The following is a 10,547-nucleotide window of genomic DNA, read 5'->3' on the forward strand; positions in this document are numbered from 1 at the left end:
TGCAAGAACATCCAGATCGACTGAAAAAAAATAGTAATGGGAATTGGGTTTTTTATTCATTTAGTTGTTAGATTTTTTTATTAAATAATCATTAGTATAAAATTGAGAGTTAAAATAAAACTCTCACTATTTTCAAATTTTGATCATAAAATTGTAATTTGTTTCTGAAAGACCCTACACTTTTAAAAAGTTATTACATTACCCCAATATTTGTATTCGACCCGTTAACTGGACTATGAAATAACAAATTTAACCATACTATTTAATGTTATATTAAAAATTAAAAAATATTTTTTTAAATTATAAAAATATCCTTTAAAATTAAAAAAATTATGTTTGTGTGTGTGTGTGTGTGAGAGAGAGAGAGAGGGAGAGTTTTAGAGAGAGAGAGAGAGGGGAGGGAGAGTTTTAGAGAGAGAGAGAGAAAGGGGGTGAAAAAAATATTAAAGGGTATTTTTGTAATTTTAAAAAATAGTTATTTATTTATTATTTTTTTTTATTCAACATTAAATAATAATGTTAAATTTGTCATTTCATAGCCCGGGTAACGGGACACGAATATTAGAACAATGTGATAAGTTCTTAAAAGTGTATGGATTTTCAGAAACAGAGTGAAATTTTATGATCAAAATTTAAGAGTATTGGATGTTTTATGATTTCAACCTTATAATTATGAAGAAAAATGACATTTTGTTCAAAATTTTAACGGTATTGTTAAATGTAGGCTTTTTAAGTATTTTAAATAATATCTATCTCAGTAATTAGGTAAGTGTGTAACTTTCTTGTAAATAATAAATAAATAAAAGTAACTTTTAGAATTGCAAATAACAAATGACTAATCAATCTTCTAGATGGATCTACAAAATTCTTTCCAATTACTTTAATGACACAATTTCATAGAGATTTTTTAAAAATCAATCCTAACTATATATTCGACGAAAAAAAGAAAAACCAGAACTCTTGTGCTCTTGTGCGATTCTCTCAAGCTCTCTTATGCTCTTTTCATTAGTATTATTGAAATAATTGGAAGACCCATATTTATGGTTTCGATAAGTCTTGATTAATTTTGGCAAAATTTTAGTTCAATTTGAGTTGGGATTGTATAGAACTAAAGAAAAAAAGAATGAAGAAAGGAAAAAGAAAGAGATTTATACAAGAGGAAAGTGGCATACCACTTGTACAAAGGGTTATGAACAGTTTTTGATTGGTAACAGAATTGTATAGCACTAGAAAAAAAAAAAAAAAAATTGAATCAGGCTGTGTGAACTCATCTGAAAATCAATTAGTGGTAGGTCACGTTCTTTATGGCATTCGACTCCAAACCCACCCGTGCAAGGAGTGACATACACTACGAATCAAACCATGACTCCGACTCTGATACGACTTGTTAGATTGGGCCATGCCATCTCATCTGAAAATCAATTAGTGTCCAAGTAAGGGTAAGGTACGTCTTTTATGACATTTGATCTCAAACCCACCCGTGCATGACATTGTGTGCTCTACATAGCCAAAAAAAAAAAAAATTATATATATTCTTCGTTTGTTTCGACATAAAACATTTTTCTTAGAAAATATTTTCTTTTTTTTAAGTAATATATATATATATATATATATATATTCGGTGTTTGGCAAAGGTTTACGTAGAGGTTGAGGTCTAGTCTATGGGACGGGACGTGTAAAATAACTGATGGATAAGTTATTTTTGTTGAATTTTAATATATTTTTTTCTTCGTAAATATTTTACGACAACCAAACACTAAAAATAAAAAATTATTTTCTAAAAAATATTTTACTTCCAAACAAATATCAATGGAAATAGCAGCCAAGATGTTTCAAATGGTCTTAATGTGCTTGTTGCAGTTAGCAGAGTGGTATCCCTTGACCCATCCAATCTTAGCCTAACAATGAAGATGTTAAGGATAACTTGGAAATTAATTTCTGGAGAGATTTTCCCATAAGTGATGATGGAACCTGTTTCCAAAACAATTTTTAGATCTTATAAAGAACAATGGCCTACATCAGAATTGGCAGCCAAAGAAAAGGACCAGTGTGTCTTCTACAGAAAACTCAATTCATGAATCATGAACATTCACTTTACCCAAGTCTTGAGAATATTTAAATGCCAACCAAAGGTAAGCTGTACTGTTGTACCTTGCTTACCTAGGAAATAAATAAATTGGAAAATAAAAATGTACATCAAGTCTTGAGATAACTTTAGGAAATGAAACCTAGTGAAACCAAGTGACAATTGACACGGGTTGTGACAAAATTATCAACCTGAGTAGGTGCAAGAACATGAAGGAATAATATGACAGAATTCGGTTTAGGAATTGATTTTCCTGGAGATTGGGGTCTAGGCGTGGTTTTAAAAGCTGTGACGAAGCCAAAATTTTATTTTAAGAAAGGCGGCCTTCAACAACAATAAGGGAAAAAATTTCAAACTACTGTTAAATATAAATAAAAGAAATTCAGTCGGGGTGGAGGATCCCATGGAGGCTATGGAGCCCCATCTATATTCCTCCATGGTTTCATGCCAATGCTTTTTTTTTTTTTTTGGTCTCTCCTGTGAAGACACAACTCAAAGTGGCATACCTATGATTTAATCTAGAGTCTAATGAAGGCACTCTTATTCAAATTAGTTTCCTGCAAGCCCAAGATCAATTAATTCTGAGATAAGTTTAAATCCCTAAATTCCAACTGTTTCGAAGGGTTTTGTTTAATTTAATTAGTGCATTCGCCCAATTAAATTGAAGCAGAAATTTTATTTTTACATTGTCAAGAAACAAACTCAAACATCCATTACTTTGTAATACAAAGAAGTACTACTAGACAATAACCCTTCGTTAATTGAAGCATAAATCGACTATCAAAGATACCTATATAAGTTTCTGTGGTATATACTAGAGCTTTACATTACTGTTTGTAAATATTTACTTCCAAGTTCAGCCAAATTAAGGCTGTGTCCTTTGTTCACTTAGATGCAACACCAAAAATATGTAGACAAATCGTTGCTGGCTTGTACTTCAGTCCACTATAAGGCTCATTAGAGAGAGAATTAGATATAGAATTGTTTCTGTGCTGTTCTGCTTAGGTGGTGTTTGGTTATTTGTATAGTTGGTTGCTTTGTTTAGCTTTGCTTCCTGCTTGTAGCTTAGATGGGTGTCCTTTGTTTTTGGACTGCTTAGCCTTTTTTGGGGCTTTATACTGTCAAATCTCCTCTTATTTATACAATTGCCTTTATCTTGCTCCAAAAAATAAATAAATAAAATAATAATAAATGATAATTAAAAAGTTCCAAATGGACTGGTTTTATGAAACCTAAAATGAAGTCAGTGGCTACATTCTGGATGTTTTGTAAACCATGACCAATACACTAGCATAAATACCCAAAACACTGGCTATAGAACAATTCCTGGCTAAAAGTCTAGCTTCACCCCAATCTCAGTTGACAGTTGTTGGGATTTATATGTCCTGACATAGCAAATTTCTGTTTGGATGAAAGTGACATATGTTTCAGACGTTTCTGAAATATTTATGTTTTATACAATTGGTGAATTCAATGTATTATATTTCGATTCATTATAGAATTAATAGTGTCCATTTGATTACAAGAGATATTTATATATATGTATGTAATGGCAATCAATGCATGATATATAAATAGTAATCATAAATGGTTCATGGTCGGTAATTATGAATAGACTCATAATTAATTAAAATTTGAACTGGATCCGCGTTAGGTTGAGATATATTGCGAGAGCCGTCGTATGCAATTACTCTCTATCACCGTCATGGCATTTGACTCTTAAGTATGAGAAAATTATAGACTCTTTTATTAATTAATAATTACTTTGATTTGTTCGGCGGATTCTTCGGGATCCTTAGACCGACACTTTGGGTAGTTATGTAATTAATAATTAGAGGGTTATATTTTCAATATTTGCATCATTACTACTTGTATTTATTTTGTATTGATTATGATTGATCACAAAGTAAATTCGAAGGCCTTCGTGTGTTTTTAGACAAAATGATTTATTATATATTTATTTATTTAAATTATTATTTTTGTTAAACAAATATTTTATTGTGATCGAGCCAGAAATAATCAAAGGTATCAAAATAAATATATTAATTAAGTAGTCGGATTGATGGCTTTATTTATCCGATAACTAATTATGCATAGAGGGGTCAAAGTGTAATATTGACTTAGAGGTTATTTATTATTTAATTGGAGTTCAATTAATTTCTTTTAATGGAGTAGAAATTAATTGAATTTGGTCCGTGGACCGGGCCAATTATTAATTCATTGTAGCCAATAAAATAATAGGCCCAATGGATTCTCACTCATAACCCAACTTGATATTAGAATCATATTAGATTTGAGACATGTAAATTAGAGATTGAGAAGGATTCGTTGTTTCCTTTTCTTTACCTTTATGTTGCCTATAAATATACATGGTCTATATATATTTTTGGGGGTGACTTTTAGAAGAAGAAAAAAGGAATTTATTTTTTCTCTCTAGAAAATTAGGGTTTATGTTCTCATCTAATGGAGGCTCCCACAAGCCTAGTTTTCCAAGGTCATTCATGGAGGCTTATGAGTGATTCCTAAAGGCAAAACAATTACTAAGAAGATGGAGATCCAAGGAAAAGGCATCTTGCTAAGGAATCTACAATAAGTGAGAACATTCACTTTAGAGGAAAGATTTAAAGGTTTACTCAGACCTTTGATGTAAGTATTCAATCCATTAATTGAATGATACATCATATTTTTATTTTTGCATAAAACTTGTCTCTATGTGATGAATCAAGATTTATGAATCAAAATCCCTCGAAAAGTTTTTAAAACTTGCACGTTTCCCAACAGTGGTATCAGAGCATGGTTTGATTCATTACTAGAGATCATGATTTTATGAAAATTCATCATTCATGGATCCAATTTTGATATGCATATATTTATTTATTGATGTATGTTGATGTATGAATTAATATATTGATATTTATTGATACATGATGATGTATGTATAATTGTGAATGGATGATGATATGTGTTTTGGGCCATGGATGAAGCTTATAGGAATATTGAATGTAATTTTATCTTTGGATGAATGTAATTAAGGCTTTGATTTAACCGTTTGAAAGTTCAATGATGTAATTTAATTTTTTCCATTGTATTTCAAAGTGTAAATATTTTTTAAAGCCATGTAATATTCATCAAAGGGTGCTATGAAGCTTCAAAGAGGTTCAAGAGGGTTAAATTAGGCTTCAGGAATTTTTTAGAATTTTTCTGGGATTTTTCTGAATTTTTAAAGGGCCTAATTTAATTTTTGGAATTTTTTAAAAATATTTTCTGGAATTTTCGGCGATTTTCCGGCGACCGGAGCAATGCCGGCGGCGAGGGACGGCGCCGGAAGATAGACTGGCGCGTGAGGACCACGCGCCAGAGGCAAGTCAGCGCCACATGGCGCGTGCCAGAGCGTGGAACGCGCTAGCAACTTCCCCACACGCGTTGAGGCTCGTGGGAGCGCGTGACACGCGCCTTGATCTCCTCCCAGTGCGTGTAGGCGCGTGGGAGCGCGTGACACGCGCTGGAAACCTCCTGGAGTGCTTGCAGGTGGTGCAGATGGGTTTTGAGGCGTCCAATTGTGTCTGGTGGCACGTGGGATCGAGTTACAGCCTCCTGCAAGTATATAAAAGCATTTGGAAGACCCTCGTGCAATGATTAGAGCAATTAAATGTTAAAAGCTAAATCCATTGGCCATTTAAATTGCTTCTGTCTATTATTTATTTATTTAACTGATGCATGGAATAATTAATTGTTTATTATTATTATTCATACATTGGATCCATGATATTTAATTAAATGACTTGATTTATATTAATTAAATTATGAAAATTAATTGGATTTGATTACTAATTAATTTAAGTGCACTTATTGGGAAACGAAAAATTATTTTTGTAAATTATTTTTAAAGTGTGTCTCAAATTAAATATTAGTGAATCGTTTAAAGTCTAAATATTTTCTAAATTTAATTGGATTAAAATCAAGACGTTTTGCATGCATCATATCATGTATTTGAATAAATTGAAAACCCTAATTATGAATGATTAAAAATTGAGTGGGAGCGGGGATTTTTATACATTGCCCCATGGCCTTCGTTATTAACACCATTGTAATTAGATCTTCAAAAATAAGGCCCCACGCATGATTTGAAGAGTCTTAATATTACAAGAATGGTTGTCTTATGAAAATTAAAATATTAAATGTTCATTGTAATTAAATCTTTAAAAATAAGGCCCTACGCATGATTTAAAGAGTCTAGATTATAATGACAAGATATTTAATGCTTTATTTTTCATTAGAGTTTTAATAATGTTATACACTCAATCTAAAATCAATAGTGTTAGCTCTCCAACGGAGTGGTCTATATTAGGTGATTTTAGAAAGGCTAAACATAATCGGGAATCATTTCATATAGATAGACAAGGCATTGTCTTAAGAGATATGGAGATGATGGGATTTGTCCGCCAATAGTAATAATGAATTTCGCCAACCGAATAAGTTATTGGCGTATTGGTTATCCGATTTTTCATGCAATGGTTAAGGGACCCACATATTATTATTTTAATGGAAGTGCTCACCTAATAGCAAATGAATCTCTACAATAGTAATAATGAACTGCTCTAACAGGATAAGTTATTGACATATTGATTGGTTGATTTATTATGTTACAGAGTTGAGGGACCCGCATTAATTAAAAGGGATTGTTCACCAATAATGATAATGATCTCTTATTCGATTGAGATTTATCATATTATGTGGTAAACAAACTCATTTTAATTTTAAATATGCATGACAGTATTAATAATTCACCTTGCATATTGTATGAATGTATTTATATTAAGATTAATTATGTCTAATCCAGTTTATCTGCTTACTTACATATTCAATGTAACTGGACCTCATTAATATTGACTGGGAAAGGAACTTAGATATTTTATTCACAACGTAAGGGTACAAATGTATTTATTACTCCTAAACCTAATCCTTTTACTTTAAGATACCCAAGAGAACATTGATACTTTGAATAAGTGAAATAGGGCAAATGAGATGACTTGGTGTAATATTCTAGAGTTTACCTCGAATACGCTCCAAAGCTAACATTTACATTATTTTATTTTCTTGAAGTATCATGTTAAATGTCAATAAGATGTTTTGGTGAGATTAGATAGAGAGTATGCCAAAGTACTATGTCAGACTTGAATAGCATTAAGATAGCATAAGGAACTCCAGTATGAAATGGAATTTTGGAAAATGATTGTTTATTATTTAAAAATTAGCTGGAGATTAATAGGGCTGACTTGGGTGGTAAGTTTCAAGTTGACATGATTATTGTCTTGTTACCAAACTCGTTCGACTCTGTTAGAGTGAACTAAATAAGGAATCAGTTTGAGTTCACACTTGCTGATATTCTTATAGAATTGGTAACAGATGAAGGGATAATCAAGAGTATAGGCGTTCCTATCAATCTAACCTAGTCTATACCATCTTCTTCTAGGCCCAAGTGGACGGGCAAAGCAAAGAAGAAGGATGATAATAGGACTAGGCTAGCACAAAACATGGGTATCCAAAAGGTTAAAGGGAATAAGGCAGTGTATGTTGAGGGCAAATTAAATTGTTTCTTTTGCTGCTAATGAAGATACTAAAGGACGAATTGTCTAAGCAATGACGTGGCATAGGAAAATATATATTTAATCATTGAGCCATGTTAGGCGGTTGTATCTATTAATTCCTGATGGATAGATTCTGGAGCCATTAAACATTTTTGCAATTCGTTGCAAGGATTTCAGGAATCCAGAAGCCTCGATGATATGGAATATATTTGTACCTGACCTAATGTTAAGGTTGTAACTAAGTCAGTGGGAGTTTTACATCTGAAATTAGAGAGTATGAGGATATTAGTATTAGAGAACTATCTTTATGCACAGAAGTTAGACGCTATCTTATTCTTGTTTCACTTGTGGTTTATAAAAACTGTGTTGTTATTTTGTAAAATTGGTTTTATAAAATTGAATAGATATGCGATTGCTTCTAGTGCATTGAAAGATGGTTAATATACTATAATCACAAACTCTTAAGATTTGCAGGATATAGAAACTAATGTTGCATCTCTAAATTGAATGTTAAGAGAAAATTTGTTATTCCTGACTCATTATATTTTTTGGTGTTTATTTTTGGGTTGTAATCAATCAAAATGAAATTCAAAGATTGGTTAAAGAAGGTTTATTACCTAGTGAGGCAGAGGAGCCTAAACCAAACTTGTGAATCCTGTTTTGAAGGATAGATAACTCTAAGGGCTTAATCAGCCAAATGAAATAGACATAAAGAATAATTGGAGTCGGTACATACGGACACGTGTGGTCTTATGAACATCCAATCAAGATTACTCACGTTTTGGATAAATTTACCTGTTGCGACACAAGTCTTATACTCTTGGTATATTCTGAGAGGGTCAAGACTGATGTGGAGCACAGATTAGGTAAACTTATCAAGACATTTCGATCTGATCGAGGATATGAGTATTTCTTGGGATAGTGCAAAAACTATATGGTCAATGAGGGTGTTGTGTACCAGTTTTCCGCAATTGACGCTAAATGCATTTAGGTGTCAAATAGGAATAACAGAATTCCACTTAACATGGTTAAATCTATGATCAGTTATGCCACATTATCTCTTTCATTTAAGAGTTTAGTGTTAATGACATCGATGCGCATTATGAACTGCATTCCATCTTAGTCTGTCTCAAGGATACCGTTGAGCTGTGTTTTTGACTAAATCTTAGTTTGAATCACATGCGCATATAGGGTAGTCTTGCACATATGCGTTTGATATGGACAAGTAAGTTGGAAACAGATCATACGCATGATAGATTTGATAGCTACTCTAAAAGTCACTAGGACGGATTATTTTATGATCTCAATGATAAAAGTTGATTGTTTACACTCATTATTTATCTATAGGAGAATCATATTATGAATCACATACCTAGTAGCATAGTGTTAGAGAATATGGTATGAGTACCAGATGTACCACATATGAACACACTTAGTATAGAGATTTAAAATTATAGATGAATTCCCTATTGATGCGTCAACATCGTCTAGTACACAGATTCCTTCATCGGTACATTGATGTAGTGGGAAGATAATTATCTAATCCGACAGAATCATGTTTTTAGGTGAAACCGTTATGGACATCCCTGTTAAACATGAGTTGGACCCAGTAAGCTACACGGAAGCGTGAACCGATATGGATACAGATCGTTTTGGTGAGTTACTATGAAATCAGAGTTGGAATCTATGTATTCTAATAAATTCTGGGATCTTGTAGAACTTTCTAGTAGGGTGATTCCTACGGAAGGCAAGTTAATCTACAAAAAGATACCAGAAGATTTCTTAGTGAATAAATTATGAGTGTACAAGGGAAAATCATTATTTTTCTGATTCTATATATATTGATGACATCCTACTCATACAGAATGATGTGGAAGGTTTGTCATCAATAAAGAGGTAGTTGTTCAATTACTTTTAAATGAAGGATTTTTCAATATGTAAGCTATATTCCTAGGATCAAGCTTTTGTAAGATCGGGTTAAAAGGAAAATAGGCTTATCTTAATAATCCTACATTGATAAAGTTTTTAACCAGGTTTGGTATGTATAACTCAAAGAATGAGTTCTTGCTTTATTTATATGGATTGCTCTCTCTAGTAAGTAGTTTTCAAGACTAGCAGAGGAGATTGAGCAAATGAGACTGGAACTATATGCTTTGGCATATGGGAGTCTCATATATGCCATGGTCTATACCAAACAGGACATCCGCTACATAGTAGGGATAGTCAGTAGATATCAGTCCAATTATGGACTTGATAACTGGTCTGTTGTGAAAAATATCATTAAGTATCTAAGGAGGACCGAGGATATTATACTCATTTATGGATGTGATGTTATGGTCCTAGTCAGGTATGCTAGTTCTGATTTTCAATCAAAAGTAGATACTATGAGGTTCATGACTTAGTGTATGTTCACTTAATGGAAGGGAAATCAGTTGGTAGATTGTTAAGCAGATTTCAACTGCTGACTCAAACCTGCAGGTGGAATATATTGTAGCCTTAAAGGCGGCAAATGAAGCCTATTGGTTTGATCTCACTGATTTGGAGGTTGTGGAGTATATTAGCCTGCCTATTGAGCTATGTTGTGACAATAGTGCAAAAGTAGTCCAAACCAATGACCCAAGGTTCTATAGAGGAATAAGATACACTGAGAGGAAGTATCATGTTCTACATGATATTGTCCGGTAAGAAAATGTACTTGTAGCTAGAACATTGCATTGGAACACAACTTTGTTGATCCATTATCAAAGGTGTCATTGATCAATAATTTTGATCATCATCTGGATAACATTGGAGTTAGGTGCAATTTGAATTGGCTATGAGGGCAAGTGGGAGCTGTTGGGATTTATATGCCCTAGTATAGCAAATTCCTGTTT

The sequence above is a fragment of the Cornus florida genome, unplaced genomic scaffold (genome assembly GCF_030987335.1).
Source record: "Cornus florida cultivar Cherokee Brave unplaced genomic scaffold, ASM3098733v1 CherokeeBrave_3.0.0_Hap2_Chr08, whole genome shotgun sequence".
Classification (NCBI taxonomy): domain Eukaryota; kingdom Viridiplantae; phylum Streptophyta; class Magnoliopsida; order Cornales; family Cornaceae; genus Cornus; species Cornus florida.